We start from the raw sequence: 14,407 nt of genomic DNA on the forward strand, positions 1-14,407 counted from the left end.
TGACAATAAAAGAACAAGCCAATTAAACTGTTCAACACACGGTAAGGATGTCGTTTCTGTTGCTAATGGGGCCCAGGAGGCCTTACCATTGAAACATACCAACAAGTACTTTGACGTGTTTGTGGAGAGACTGCTAGTGATCACCTCAAAATTTCGGACTTCGCTAAAAGCTGCTCCAGACTACGGCTCATGAGAAGCACATCATTGGCGAAAACTGATGTGACAAAAATGACTATTTACCTGCATCTTATGTAGTGTTTTCATCCGCTAAAATAAAGAGTCTACTGTTAATGCCCCTATATTTAAACCAATGATTCCCAAACACAGTTTCGCAGCACACTCATGTGCCGGCTGTTTTTTTTTAAGTCTCTTGGACATTTATGCGTAAAAATTAAAAAATTTTCACTCTGCTTTTTATAATTTTTTTATGGGGTTTATGTTTTCTTTCTTTTTTTTTTTTTAATTTTGCTGTGTTTTTTTTTTGTTTTTTTTTTTTTTTTTTTATTTAAATTAAATTTAAATTAAAAAAATTGTTCAAAATAATACAAAAAAAGTGAACAAAATTACAATATTTAAATAATAGGTTATTATAAAGCTCTTACCCAGATCTGCTCAAAGGGAGGTGCCTGGGGTCGCTGCCCCAGGTGCCGATAGGATGCGGAGGCGGGGGCTGGGGGAGTTGCCCACTTTGATCAAAATTTTCACTTCGATTCTTTTTTTAATCATATTTGAGTCAAGAGGAGGGCACTGTAATCAATTTCGCCCGAGGCACCATCAACCCTAGGAATGGCTCTGCTCTGACCTGAACTCGCATTGGGTTTTTCTGCGAATAATAGTTTCTACTCTCAGTTCAGTGTATTTCAGACTCTGATTTCAGAAAGTGCATCTCATCTTTGAGAGGTGCTGTTTTTTTTTTTTTTTTTTTTATTAGTTAATAAGAAAGGCATTGAAAGGGCTGCATCGCCGTTAATGTTTATTTTTTGGTAATTTGTTTATCATAATGATTATAAATTTTATAAATAGTTTAGGATATTAATATGGAAGTGAATAATAATCATGCTCCAGCGCTGAAACAACGGACTAAAAAGCTCACGTTAATCGAAAATATTCTTGTTAGCGTTTTAGGGTGTGTGTTGTTTTGATCAGAAAATGGAATAAAAAAGAATAAAATACCAAAGAAAAGAAAAACGAGAATGTGGTTTTATAAGGCCAACGAAAATACCGGACGAAACAAAACGTATTTTTCGAAAGGACAACCCCCTCCCTTCTTTAGCGCGGTCTGAGAAAGCGGGAAGGAAACATGCTCACAATTTCTGAATGAAACAAATTGGATGAAAACAAACAACACGGACATCAAACAGAAAAGAACAACTAAAAGCCAAAATTAGAAAAACTGAAAAATCAAAACGTCAAACACCGCGGAGAACCATAAACAACATTCCGCACTAGAGCGCGGAAGAAGAGACGCGATTGTCCTTTCGAAAGATCTGTTTCGTTTCGTCCAGTCTTTTCGTTGGCCTTAGTAAATTCACATCTTATTTTTCTTTTATTTAGTTTTGTATTCTTTGTTATGGCAGGCCCGTTTGGCTAAAAAAAATACCTATTTCAATAAGCAAAGCCCATTATGGGAAGTGTTCAGGGAGGGACGGTCAAATGATTCAATGATTCCAAGTAATTTGCAAGGACGTTTTATTTCTGAACTTTCATCTCTGCAGGATAGTTTATTTGACTAAAAAATAAGCAGTCAAACAGTGAAAATTTTTACAAAACGGAACAAAGGGTAATTTATAAGAGTAGGACCTAGCGCTAGTGACGACAAAAAAAAAAATATCAACGCCATCTAGTGGTTGGCGACACTTGTCAACTTTTTAATTTTGTATTTTTTTTTCTGTCAGAAACTGAGATCAGGCATTTATAATTACCCTAATTTATCAATTATTCTTATTATTATACTGAAAAGTGCCTAAGTATCGCCATTTGCTAGATGCCGGTGATAGCTTTTTTGCCGATACTAGCGCCAGTTCCGACTCTTATAAGTTACCCATTCTCTTTAAACGGAAGACACTATCAGAATGGGCTTAAACAATGTTATATAAAGAAGCAATAATAATAACAACGAAGGAGTTAAAAAAATAATCAGTCCTAGCTTTTTTCGAACTTTAGAAAATTATCCCCATTTTTTCCTTTTCGGTCTTTTAGAAGAAGAGCTACAGGCTCGTCCTCATTAGTAACATTTTTTATTTGTTTTTTATGTCTTACTTTTCTTTCACTGTTTCAGGAGGGCCCTGGCTTCCTCATTTCACTGTTAACGTATATAGCAACAAATTAGTTTACATTGATGCTTGAATAATTTTGCTTTCCATGTAGAAGATGTACAAATGACACCTTCCCCACATTTTTAATTGGAACGAAAAAAAATTAAAACTTTTGCGCTTAAACAATTAAAAAAACAAATTACTTTATTGAAGTGAATACAAACAAGTCAGTTTTAATGTGAGTTGATACATGCTTTTCATGATAAAAAAATGTGGAATGTGCCCTTTAATCTTGGGAATAATCATGATAAAATTATTAAGATCAACCAGAACTATTGATGATACATAGGATGTCGATAATTATCAACGTTTCAGTATCGGGATCTCTTTTACATTGACAAGTATCAAGCATGTCCTCCAAATTGCTGCAGTTGCGATCAAACCTGTATTACCAAGCAGATATCAATTCACTGTGCTAGTACAGTATTCCTGGGGGTAATAGCCATTTAAAATTATCACGCCAAATTTTCTCGACGATTAGGGGTATTTGGAGAGGGGCTCAAATTTTCTTTTCATTCTAAATGTTGAATTAAGGTTGAAGCCTGTTTAAAATATATTTTAACACAACATACAAATTAACAATTTTAACAAATTTGTGCTAAAGGCTGTTCCTAGGGTTGGGTGGTTCCAAGATTAAAATCAATTACAGCGCCCCCACCCAAATTCACTATAAACACACAACGCCTACTAAAAGTGGGAAAGTGCCCAACGGGGGCACCCGGGCCCGGTTCCCAGTTTGCCCCCCCCCCCGCCGTCGACCCGGCGGTTTAGCGCGGAAGGGGGGTATTTCTTCGAGTAAACTCACTGTTCTATAGATTTAACTTTACTACGTATTTTGCTTTAACTTTTTTCAGTACTGGTCTATGAGCTACAAGACACGCGAGAAGTGATGTTTGCTTAATGCTAATGAAATAAAAAAAAAAATTATGAAAATATACAAGTTTATAAAAAATTATATTCTCGAAATTCTAAATGAATTGGGGTGGTGTTACATAATATCATATTTTCCGTGTCACAATGAAGAAGAAGTCCAGGGGGGGGGCCAACCCCAAATCAATGGCATTTTAATTCTATATAGTACACACATAATAACAAAAATATAAAAAAAATGCCGTATAATTCAGCCCGGGGGGGGGGGGCTATTGCCCCTCCCTGCCCCCCCAATATTGGCTCCCCTGCCAATATTTAAAAACTTAACTATCCTAGGTTTCCCCTAAACCCCAAAAACCTGAATTTTAAATTTTATAAAAGCAGTGAGAAACCACTGTTTGCAATTAAATTCTCCGTTGAAAGAACCTGTTTGACTAGTTTATTTTATCATGTATCTTGCGTGTCTTGTAGCCAATAGAACAGTACCATTTTCTCTTTATTAATTTTATTCTTAAACTATTCTGTTGGTAGTCTCAAAATTAATAATTTTTTAGTGTGGTACCACATCTTCATCAGTATTGTAACATTGAATCATAAAAATCAAAAAACAAAAATAATTAGACTACCAAAACTTTGGTACTTGTCTATTATATAAAACACACTCTAGAAGGGAAGTTTGTTGAATGCTAGTGAAATAAAACAAAATATGATGAAAATATAATAGTTTAGAAACAAATTTGGGCTATATATTTGCACATTAGGGGGGGGGGGTAAAGCAGAGCAGAAGCAAAAAAAGAAAACAAAACCTATTTAACCCTAACCAAAACAATTTAACAAAAAAAAAAAGCAAAAACGATCAAAATAGAATACTTTATTAGCAAAATTGTGAAAACTACAACTTGGAAATATGCTCTCAGAACGCAGAAATGTAATGGCATTACCTTCTGTCTAACTTGTATTTTTCTTCAAAATATGATAAATGCCCAACGCAGTCTGACCTTCTTTCAACAACATGTCTTGTTCCAGTCTACACCAGTGAAGTGCCATACAGTCCCAAGTGGGCAGGGACCCAAAAACACGTCAAATCTAGCACTTTTTTTCTTGCTTCAAAAATTTTGGGGTTTATGATTTTATAACATTTGTCTTTGAATTCGTTTGACAGTTTGCTAATCGCATTTAACGAGTCTGTACAGTCGAGTACTGACTCTAATCTTCTCTTCTCGTGGACTATGTACTCACAACACACATATAACGCAGTTAGTTTTGCTTCTAGGCATGTTTCACTTCTTGTGATGAAGCCCATAACCACACCCATGTCGGGAATAGAGATGCCAACACCAGCCTTGTCTTTATCGTAGTAACCTTTGGTAAACATTTTTAAATAGTCACAGTAGTGACTATTCACACTGTTACTGAATTCCGAGGGACACGCAGCATCTAATAGGAAAACAAGATACTTAGAGTTTTGTACATCAATTATTTTGTGCCGGTCCGTCTCCATTTTTCAATTAAATATTACTATTCTCAGACCAATCTTAAGTAGGCCTTCCAACGTCATAGTTTAAGGTAGCTATGACGTGTAAAGACACTGACGATTTATCTATGACATCATATAGTGATTAAGCAATATTAATTTTCATATATCACCATTCTATGACTTTAAATGGTGACATCATAGCTAAAATAAATGACGTGTGACATCATTGTAATGTAATGACGTATGACACTCCCTGAAAAGTAATTTCTGATTACACAAACTATAGATGATGATAGATTCTGCAAAAAGTCTAAAATTGATAGTTTTGTGAAAATATGAAGAATCGTCTATACTTAAATTGTATCGGTCTGGTTCTTATGCAAAGTAACACAGGAGACGAAAATTAATGAACAAGAGAGTAGTAAAAAACTATGGTATGTAAAGTAATGTTTGCTAGGGTTAGTAACTAGGGGTGATACCGTGATTGGTTAATTTTCGTGGAAATTTCGGGATTCGGTGAACCAAATTTTTTTACGGGGAGATACCTAGATTTTTGAGAAAATCCCCGAAAATTCGAGGATAGTGAAAACCCTGGGTATAACTGGAAAGAGTTTATTTTTCAATGGGAAATATTGGAGGCTAATGATAATTAGCTAATTTTTTAAAATTGTTTTAAATATCGTAACATCTCTTATCGCGAAAAAAAAAAATCAGGAAGAGAAGGAAAACAGATGAAAAAAAAACAGAAACATGACAAAATAACTAATAAAAAAAACAGAACCAGAACAGAACAGGTAAAATAAAAAAGGGTTATCTGTTTCTGTTCTGTTTCTGTTTTTTTTAAAAACAGAAAAGATCCAGGTACATTAAAAATAGAACAGAAAAAGAAAACAGAAACAGTGCCCATGCTTATTTAACCGACATTCACCGATTTCGGACATTCACGGCAACATACACATATAAAAAATCAAACAGTTCGTGGTAACGAACTGTAAGTAAGGAGCGACCCGGCGAAATAGTAACCGAAACACTAAAAAAACGGAACTTTGATAACAAAAGATACATCAAAAGAATCAGATTTTAATGCTGATTTCAAATATATAAGTTTCATCCATTTTAGTTCTACTCATCTCAGGTGACGCGCCTGAGAAAATTTGACTGATTTTCGAAAAAAAGGGGAAACACCTCCTAAAAGCTATAGAACCTTAATGAAAACCACACCATCAGATTCAGCGTATCAGAGAACCCTAATGTAGAGGTTTCATGCTCCTATTTTCAAAAATGTGGAATTTTGTATTTTTCGCCAGAAGAAAGATCACGGATGCGTGTTTTTTTTCCCAGGGATGATCGTATCGACCCAGTGGTCCTAGAATATCGTGAGAGGGCCTATTCGAACGGAAATTAAAGTTCGAGTGCCCTTTTTAAGTGACCCAAAAATGGTGGGCAACTAGGCCTTCTCCCACGTTCATTTTTTTCCCAAAGTCACCCGATCAAAATTTTGAGATAGCCATTTTGTTCGGCATGATCGAAAATATAATAACTATGTCTTCTAGGATAGCTTAATCCCCCAAAGTTCCCGGGGGGAGGGCTGAAAGTTATGAATTTTACCCAATGTTTACATATAGTACTGGTCATTGGGAAGTATACAGAATTTATCGGGAGGGATTTTCCCGGGTAGTGGTGGTGGGGGGGGGGGGTGTGCCAAGGGGTATTTGGGAGGATATTTGCATGGAAGAATTTTTAATGGATAAAGGGACACTGCTATGAAGGGGGTACCGGATTTCCCAGCATTATTTAAAAAACGATCAGAAATTAAATAAAAAAGGTTTTTCAACTGAAAGTAGGAACAACATCAATGCTTAAAACAAATGAAAATATTGCGTATATGATTGGGTTCGCCCCTAATCATTACCTCGCTCTTTAAGCCAAAGATTTTTCTTAGTACTTTCATGAGAGCTATTTATTCTAATTAAGGGCCTTTGTGATTAAGGGATCATTTTTAAAGAATTGGAACAAAATTTGAACTTCAGCGTAAATAGGGAGGTATTGACTAGAGGGTGTACCCCCTAAATTAAATATTAAAAATATATGAATATAGAAGTTCGTTACGTATGTTAATTCGTAAGTTACGTATATTTATTACGTACTAAGCAAAACGTTCGTAAATAAAATTAAACAACTTTCGAGAAAGCCCTTTAACCAAATAAAAGTAAAATTAATATTCAAATTTTTTTTTAATTATTAATCTGAGGTGAGACAAAATCAAAACCTGTATTAATTCAGAAACGTTCAAAAATTAAATAATAAACCAAGTCTTTTTGACTGAAAGTAAGGAGCGAAAATAAAACTTAAAACGAACAGAAGTTAGTCCTTATATGAAAGGGACTGTCCCCTCCTCAACGTCTCGGTCTTTACACTAAATTTTTTTATTGTTTTAAAACAATAGTTATGATCAAGAGTCAAACTTAGTCGTAAAGAGCGAGACGTTGAGGAGGGGACAGCCCCTTACACATACGGACTAAGTTGTGTTCGTTTTAAGTTTTAATGTCACTCCTTACTTTCAATTAAAAAAACCTGTTTTTTTTTTTAATTAATTAAAGTTTAGTACGACCATTAAAAAAATAAATTTTAAAAACAGTCCCAGACTCGTCCCTAAAACGACCTACAACCCGCTTCAGGGTTGAATAAAAAAAAAACTAACTTTTTTGTTGAAAATTGTCGTGTGTGTGGAGAGACTGCTAGTGCTCACCTCAAAATTTCGTACGTCTCTAATAGCGGCTACCGACTACGGCTCATGAGAAGCACATCATTGGCGAAAACTGATGTGACAAAAATGACTCTTTACCTGCATATTATGTAGTGTTTTCATCCGCTAAAATAAAGAGTCTGTAGTTAATGCAACTATATTTAAACCAATGAGTCCAAAAAAGTTTCTCAGCACCCTCATGTGCCGGCTGTTTTTTTTAAGTCTCTTTGACATTTAATGAATGATTAAACAATAAAAATTTTTCAATCTGATTTGTAAAATAGTATTTCAGCAAAATCTGGTTCAGGCTGTTTTTTTTTAATTCTATAGTAAATTTAATTTATGCTTAAAAATTAAAGATTTTTAAATATTTTTTTTAAAATATTATTAGGTTGTTGTGGTTTTGTAGCTTTTTTGTTATTGAATGTTGCTGTGTTTTTTTTTTGTTTTTTTTTTTTTTTTTTTTAATTTAAATTAAATTTAAAATAAAAAAATTGTGCAAAAAAATAAAAAATATTTTAACCAAATTACAATATTTAAATAATAGGTTTTTTTAAAGCTATGACCCCGAGCTGCTCAAAGGGGGGTGCCTGGGGTCGCGGCCCCAGGTGCCGAGAGGACGCGGCGGCGGGGGCGGGGGGAGGTGCCCACTTTGATCAAAATTTTCACTTCGATTCTTTTTTTTTAATAATATGTGAGTCAAGAGGAGGGCGCTGTACTCAATGTCGCCCGAGGCACCATCAACCCGAGGAATGGCTCTGCTCTGACCTTACCTCGCATTGGGTTTTTCTGCTAATAAGAGTTTATAATATCAGTTCTGTGTATTTCAGACTCTGATTTCAGAAAGTGCATCTCATCTGTGAGTGGTTCAGTTTTTTTTGTTTTGTTTTTTATTCGTTAATAATAAAGGCATTTAAATGGCTGCATCGCCGTTAATTTTTTTTTTTTTGTTAATTTTTTTTAAAAAATATTTTAAAATTTATAAATATTTTCGGCTATTAATATTGAAGTGAATAATAATCATGCTCCAGCGCTGAAGCAACGGACTAAAAAGCTCACATTAATCGAAAATATTCTTGTTAGCGTTTTTGGGTGTGTGTTGTTTTTATCATAAAATTTAATAAAAAAGAATAAAATACCAAAGAAAAGAAAAACGAGAATGTGGTTTTATAAGTCCAACAAAAAGACCGGACGAAACAAAACGTATTTTTAGAAAGGACAACCGCCTCCCGTCGTTAGAGCGGTATGAGAAAGCTGGAAGGAAAAATGCTCACATTTTCTGAATGAAAGATTTATGATAAAAACAAACAACACGGAAAGCAAACAGAAAAGAACAACTAAAAGCCAAAATTAGAAAAACTGAAAAATCTAAACGTCAAACAACGCGGAGAACCATAAAAAACATTCCGCACTATAGCGCTGAAGAAGAGAGGCGATTGTCCTTTCGAAAGATCTGTTTCGTTTCGTCCAGTATTTTCGTTGGCCTTAGGAAATTCAATTCTCATTTTTCATTTATTTAGTTTTGTATTCTTTGTTATGGCAGGCCCGGTTGGCTAAAAAAAAATACCTGTTTAAATAAGAAAAGCCCATTATGGGAAGTGTTCAGGGAGGGACGGTAAAATTATTCACTGATTAACAGTTATGTGCAATGACTATTTATTTCTGAACTATCATCTCTGCAGGATAGTTTATTTGAATAAAAAATAATCAGTCAAAAAGTTAAAATTTTTACACAAAGGACAAACGGGTAATTTATAATAGACGTACCTCGCGCTAGTGACGACAAAAAAAAACTATATCAACGCCATCTAGTGGTTGGCGACACTTGTCAACTTTTTAATTTTGTATTTTTTTTTTCTGTCAGAAACTGAGATCAGGCATTTATAATTAACATAATTTATAAATTATTCTTATTATTACGCTGAAAAGTTCCTAAGTATCGCCATTTGCTTTTTGCCGGTGATAGCTTTTTTGCCGATACTAGCGCCAGTTCCAATTTTTTTTTTTTTTTTTTTTTTTTTTTTTTTTTTGTTATTTTTTTGAATTGCACTTTACTAATTGCACTTTACAATTTAAAACAAAATAAGTTTTTGAAAGAAAAATAAAGAACTCAATTAAACCAAAAATGATCAAAATAAAATCAAATAGTCTACCAAGCGTGAAACTACAACAAATCAGCATCGACAAATAAATGAAACCCCAAAACGAACAGAAATTACAATAAATAAACGAGTCAAAATCAAAACTAGAAGAAATTATCATGAGTATGGCTCAAAACCCACTATGCCTTCCCAAGACCATAACACAAGGTGCACTTTTCTTACAAAATATAAATTATTATAAGTTACAAATACTCTTTAAACTTAAGACACTATCAGAATTGTATTAAACACTTTTATATTAATAATCAATAATAATAAAAACGAAGGAGAAAAAAAAATAATCAGTCCTATCTTTTTTCGACCTTTAGAAACTAATCAACATTTTTTCCTTGTCTGTATTTTAGCAGAAGATCTACAGGCTCGTCCTCATTAGTACCATTTTTTAATTGTTTTTTATGTCTTACTTTTCTTTCACTGTTTCAGGAGGGCCCTGGCTCCCTCATTTCACTGTTACCGTATATAGCAACAAAATAGTTTACATTGATGCTTTAATAATTTTGCTTTACATGTAGAAGATGTACAAATGACACTTTCCCCACATTTTTAATTGGAACGAAAAAAAATTAAAACTTTTGCGCTTAAACAATTAAAAAAACAAATTACTGTATTGAAGTGAATACAAACAAGTCAGTTTTAATGTGAGTTGATACATGCTTTTCATGATAAAAAAATGTGGAATGTGCCCTTTAATCTTGGGAATAATCATGATAAAATTATTAAGATCCACCAGAACTATTGATGATACATAGGATGTCGATAATTATCAACGTTTCAGTATCGGGATCTCTTTTACATTGACAAGTAGCAAGCATGTCCTCCAAATTGCTGTAGTTGGGATCAAACCTGTAGTACCAAGCAGATATCAATTCACTGTGCTAGTACAGTATTCCTGGGGGTAATAGCCATTTAAAATTATCACGCCAAATTTTCTCGACGATTAGGTGTATTTGGAGAGGGGCTCAAATTTTCTTTTGATTCTCAATGTTGAATTAAGGAGGAAGACTGTTTAAAATATATTTTAACACAACATACAAATTAACAATTTTAACAAATTTGTGCTAAAGGCTGTTCCTAGGGTTGAGTGGTTCCCAGGGAAAAATCAATTACAGAGCCCCCTCCCAACTTAAATCTAAACACTGAACGCCGAATCAATGTGGGCAATGTCCCAACTGCGGCACCCGGGACCGCTGCCCCGTTTGCCCCCCCCCGCCTTAGAAACGGCGTTTACGCTCGTAAGGGGGGGCTTTCTGCTATTAAACACACTGTTCTATAGATTTAACTTTACTACGTATTTTGCTTTAACTTTTTTCAGTACTGTTCTATTAGCTACAAGACACGCGAGAAGTGAAGTTTGCTTAATGCTAATGAAATAAAAAAAAAAATTATGAAAATATACAAGTTTATAAAAAAATATCGTCTCTATATGTTAACTGAAATGTGGTGGTGTTAAAGCACAGCATATAGTCCGGCCCGCCCATAAGCTGAGTTCCAGGGGGGGGGCCAAACCCATCTAAATGAAAAATTTAATGCTAACTATTCGACATATAAGAACAAAAATATAAAAAGACGGCAGTAACAGTCAGCCAGGGGGGGCTAGAGCCCCACCCTGCCCCCCCAATCTGAGTGCCCATGCCAAAATTTAAAACGGAAACTAGCCTAGGTTTCCCCCTAAAACCCAAACAGCTAAATTTTAAATATTATAAAAGCACTGAGAAACCACCGTTTGCAATTCAATTATACTTTGAAAGAACTTTTTTGACTAGTTTATTTTATCATGTATCTTGCGTGTCTTGTAGCCAATAGAAGAGTACCATTTTCTCTTTATTAATTTTATTCTTAAACTATTCTTTTGGTAGTCTCAAAATTAATAATTTTTTAGGGTGGTACCACATCTTAATAAGTATTGTAACATTGAATCATAAAAAACAAAAAACAAAAATAATTATAACACCAAAACTTTGGTACTTGTCTATTATATAAAACACACGCCAGAAGTGAAGTTTGGTGAATCCTAATGAAATAAAACAAAATATGATGAAAATATAATAGTTTAGAAACAAATTTGGGCTATATATTTGCACATTAGGGGGGGGGGGTAAAGCATAGCATATATTAAATACGTACTAAAAACCAATAAAACCCTAACCAAAACAATTTAACCTAATAAAAAAACAATTCCGATGAAAATATAATAATTTATTAGAAAAATTTTTAAAACTTCAACTTGGAAATATGCTCTCAGAACGCAGAAATGTAACGGCATTACCTTCTGTCTGACTTGTATTTTTCTTCAAAATACGAGGAATGCCCAACGCAGCCTGACCTACTTTGAGCAACATGTCTTGCTCCAGCCTCCGCCAGTGCATTGCCATAAATTCCCGAGTGGGGTGGTACCCAAAAAATCTTCAACTCTCTAACTTTTTTTCTTGCTTCCAAAATTTAGTGGTGTAGGATTTTACAACAATTTTCTTTGCAGTCTTTTGAAAGTTTGCTAATCGCACTTAACGAGCCTGTACAGACGAGTACGGACTCTAAGCTTTTCTTCTCGTTGACTATGTACTCACAACACGCATATACCGCAGTCAGTTCTGCTTCTAGGCATGTTTCACTTCTTGTGATGAAGCCCATAACCACACCCATGTCGGGAATAGAGATGCCAACACCAGCCGTGTCTTTATCGTAGTAACCTTTGGTAAACATTTTTAAATAGTCACCGTAGTGCCTATTCACAATGTTCCTGAATTCCGAGGGACGCGCAGCATCTAATAGGCCAACAAGATCCCTAGAGTTTTGTAAATCAATTATTTTGTGCCAGTCAGTCTCCATTTTTCAATTAAATATTACTATTCTAAGACCAATCTTAAATAGGCCTTCCAACGTCATAGTTTAATGTAGCTATGACGTGTAAAGACACTGACGATTTAGCTATGACATCATATAGTGGAAACAGAACAGAACAGGTAAAATAAAACCGGGTTATCTGTTTCTGTTTTTTGTAAAAACAGAACAGATACAGATACATTAAAAATAGAACAGAAACAGAACACAGACACCGTGCCCATGCTTATTTAACCGACATTCACCGATTTCGGACATTCACGGCACCATACACATATAAAAAATCAAACAGTTCGTGGTAACGAACTGTAAGTAAGGAGCGACCCGGCGAAATAGTAACCTAAACACTAAAAAAACGGAACTTTGATAACAAAAGATACATCAAAAGAATCAGATTTTAATGCTGATTTCAAATATATAAGTTTCATCCATTTTAGTTCTACTCATCACAGGTGACGCGCCTGAGAAAATTTGACTGATTTTCGAAAAAAAGGGGAAACACCTCCTAAAAGTTATAGAACCGTAATGAAAACCACACCATCTGATTCAGCGTATCAGAGAACCCTAATGTAGAGGTTTCATGCTCCTATTTGCAAAAATGTGGAATTTTGTATTTTTTGCTAGAAGAAAGATCACGGATGCGTGTTTTTTTTCCCAGGGCTGATCGTATCGACGCAGTGGTCCTAGAATATTGCGAGAGAGCATATTCGAACAGAAATTAAAGTTCGAGTGCCCTTTTTAAGTGACCCAAAAACTGGTGGGCAACTAGGTCTTCTTCCACGTTCATTTTTTTCCCAAAGTCACCCGATCAAAATTTTTAGATAGCCCTTTTGTTCGGCATGATCGAAAATATAATAACTATGTCTTCTAGGATAGCTTAATCCTCCACAGTTCCCGGGGGGAGGGCTGAAATTTATGAATTTTACCCGATGTTTACATATAGTACTGGTCATTGGGAAGTATACAGAATTTATCAGGAGGGATTTTTCCGGGTAGTGGTGGTGGGGGGGGCGCCTGAGCCAAGGGGTATGGGGGAGGATCTTTGCATGGAAGAATTTTTCATGGAGAAAGGGACACTGCTATGAAGGGGGTACCGGATTTCCCAGCATTATTTAAAAAACGATCAGAAATTAAATAAAAAAGGTTTTTCAACTGAAAGTAGGAACAACATCAATGCTTAAAAAAAATGAAAATATTACGTAGATGATTGGGTTCGCCCCTAATGATTACCTCGCTCTGTAAGCCAAAGATTTTTCTTAGTACTTTTATGAGATCTATTTATTCTAATTAAGGGCCTTTATGATTAAGGGATCGTTTTTACAGAATTGGAACAAAATTTGAACTTCAGCCGAAATAGGGAGGTATTGACTAGAGGGTGTACCCCCTAAATTAAATATTAAAAATATATGAATATAGAAGTTCGTTACGTATGTTAATTCGTAAGTTACGTATATTTATTACTAAGCAAAACGTTCGTAAATAAAATTAAACAAATTTCGAGAAAGCCATTTAACCAAATAAAAGTAAAATTAATATTCAAATTTTGTCTTAATTATTAATCTGAGGTGAGCCAAAATCAAAACCTGCATTAATTCAGAAACGTTCAGAAATTAAATAATAAAACAAGTTTTTTAACTGAAAGTAAGGAGCGACAATAAAACTTAAAACAAACAGAAATTATTCCGTATATGAAAGGGACTGTCCCCTCCTCAACGTCTCGCTCTTTACGCTAAAGTTTTTTATTGTTTAAAAACAATAGAGTTGTGAGAAAGAGTCAAACTTAGGCGTAAAGAGCGAGACGTTGAGGAGGGGACAGCCCCTTACATATACGGGCTAAATTGTGTTCGTTTTAAGTTTTAATGTCACTCCTTACTTTCAATTAAAAAAACCTGTTTTTTTTTTAATTAATTACAGTTTGGTACGACCTTTAAAACTATAAATTTTTAAAACAGTCCCAGAATCGTCACTACAACGAACTTCAACCAGAGTCCTGGTTGAA

General features: G+C 34.6%; 1 protein-coding gene across 1 annotated transcript in view; it reads right to left on the reverse strand.

Moving 5' to 3' along the window:
• LOC148953732 (uncharacterized) overlaps positions 1-14,407 on the reverse strand; it is a 387,433-nt gene that overhangs the window by 227,816 nt on the left and 145,210 nt on the right. The gene's annotated exons all lie outside the window — the stretch shown is intronic.

Source organism: Artemia sp. Qi Xiang Cuo, chromosome 3 (genome assembly GCF_049724085.1).
Source record: "Artemia sp. Qi Xiang Cuo chromosome 3, ASM4972408v1, whole genome shotgun sequence".
NCBI lineage: Eukaryota > Metazoa > Arthropoda > Branchiopoda > Anostraca > Artemiidae > Artemia > Artemia sp. Qi Xiang Cuo.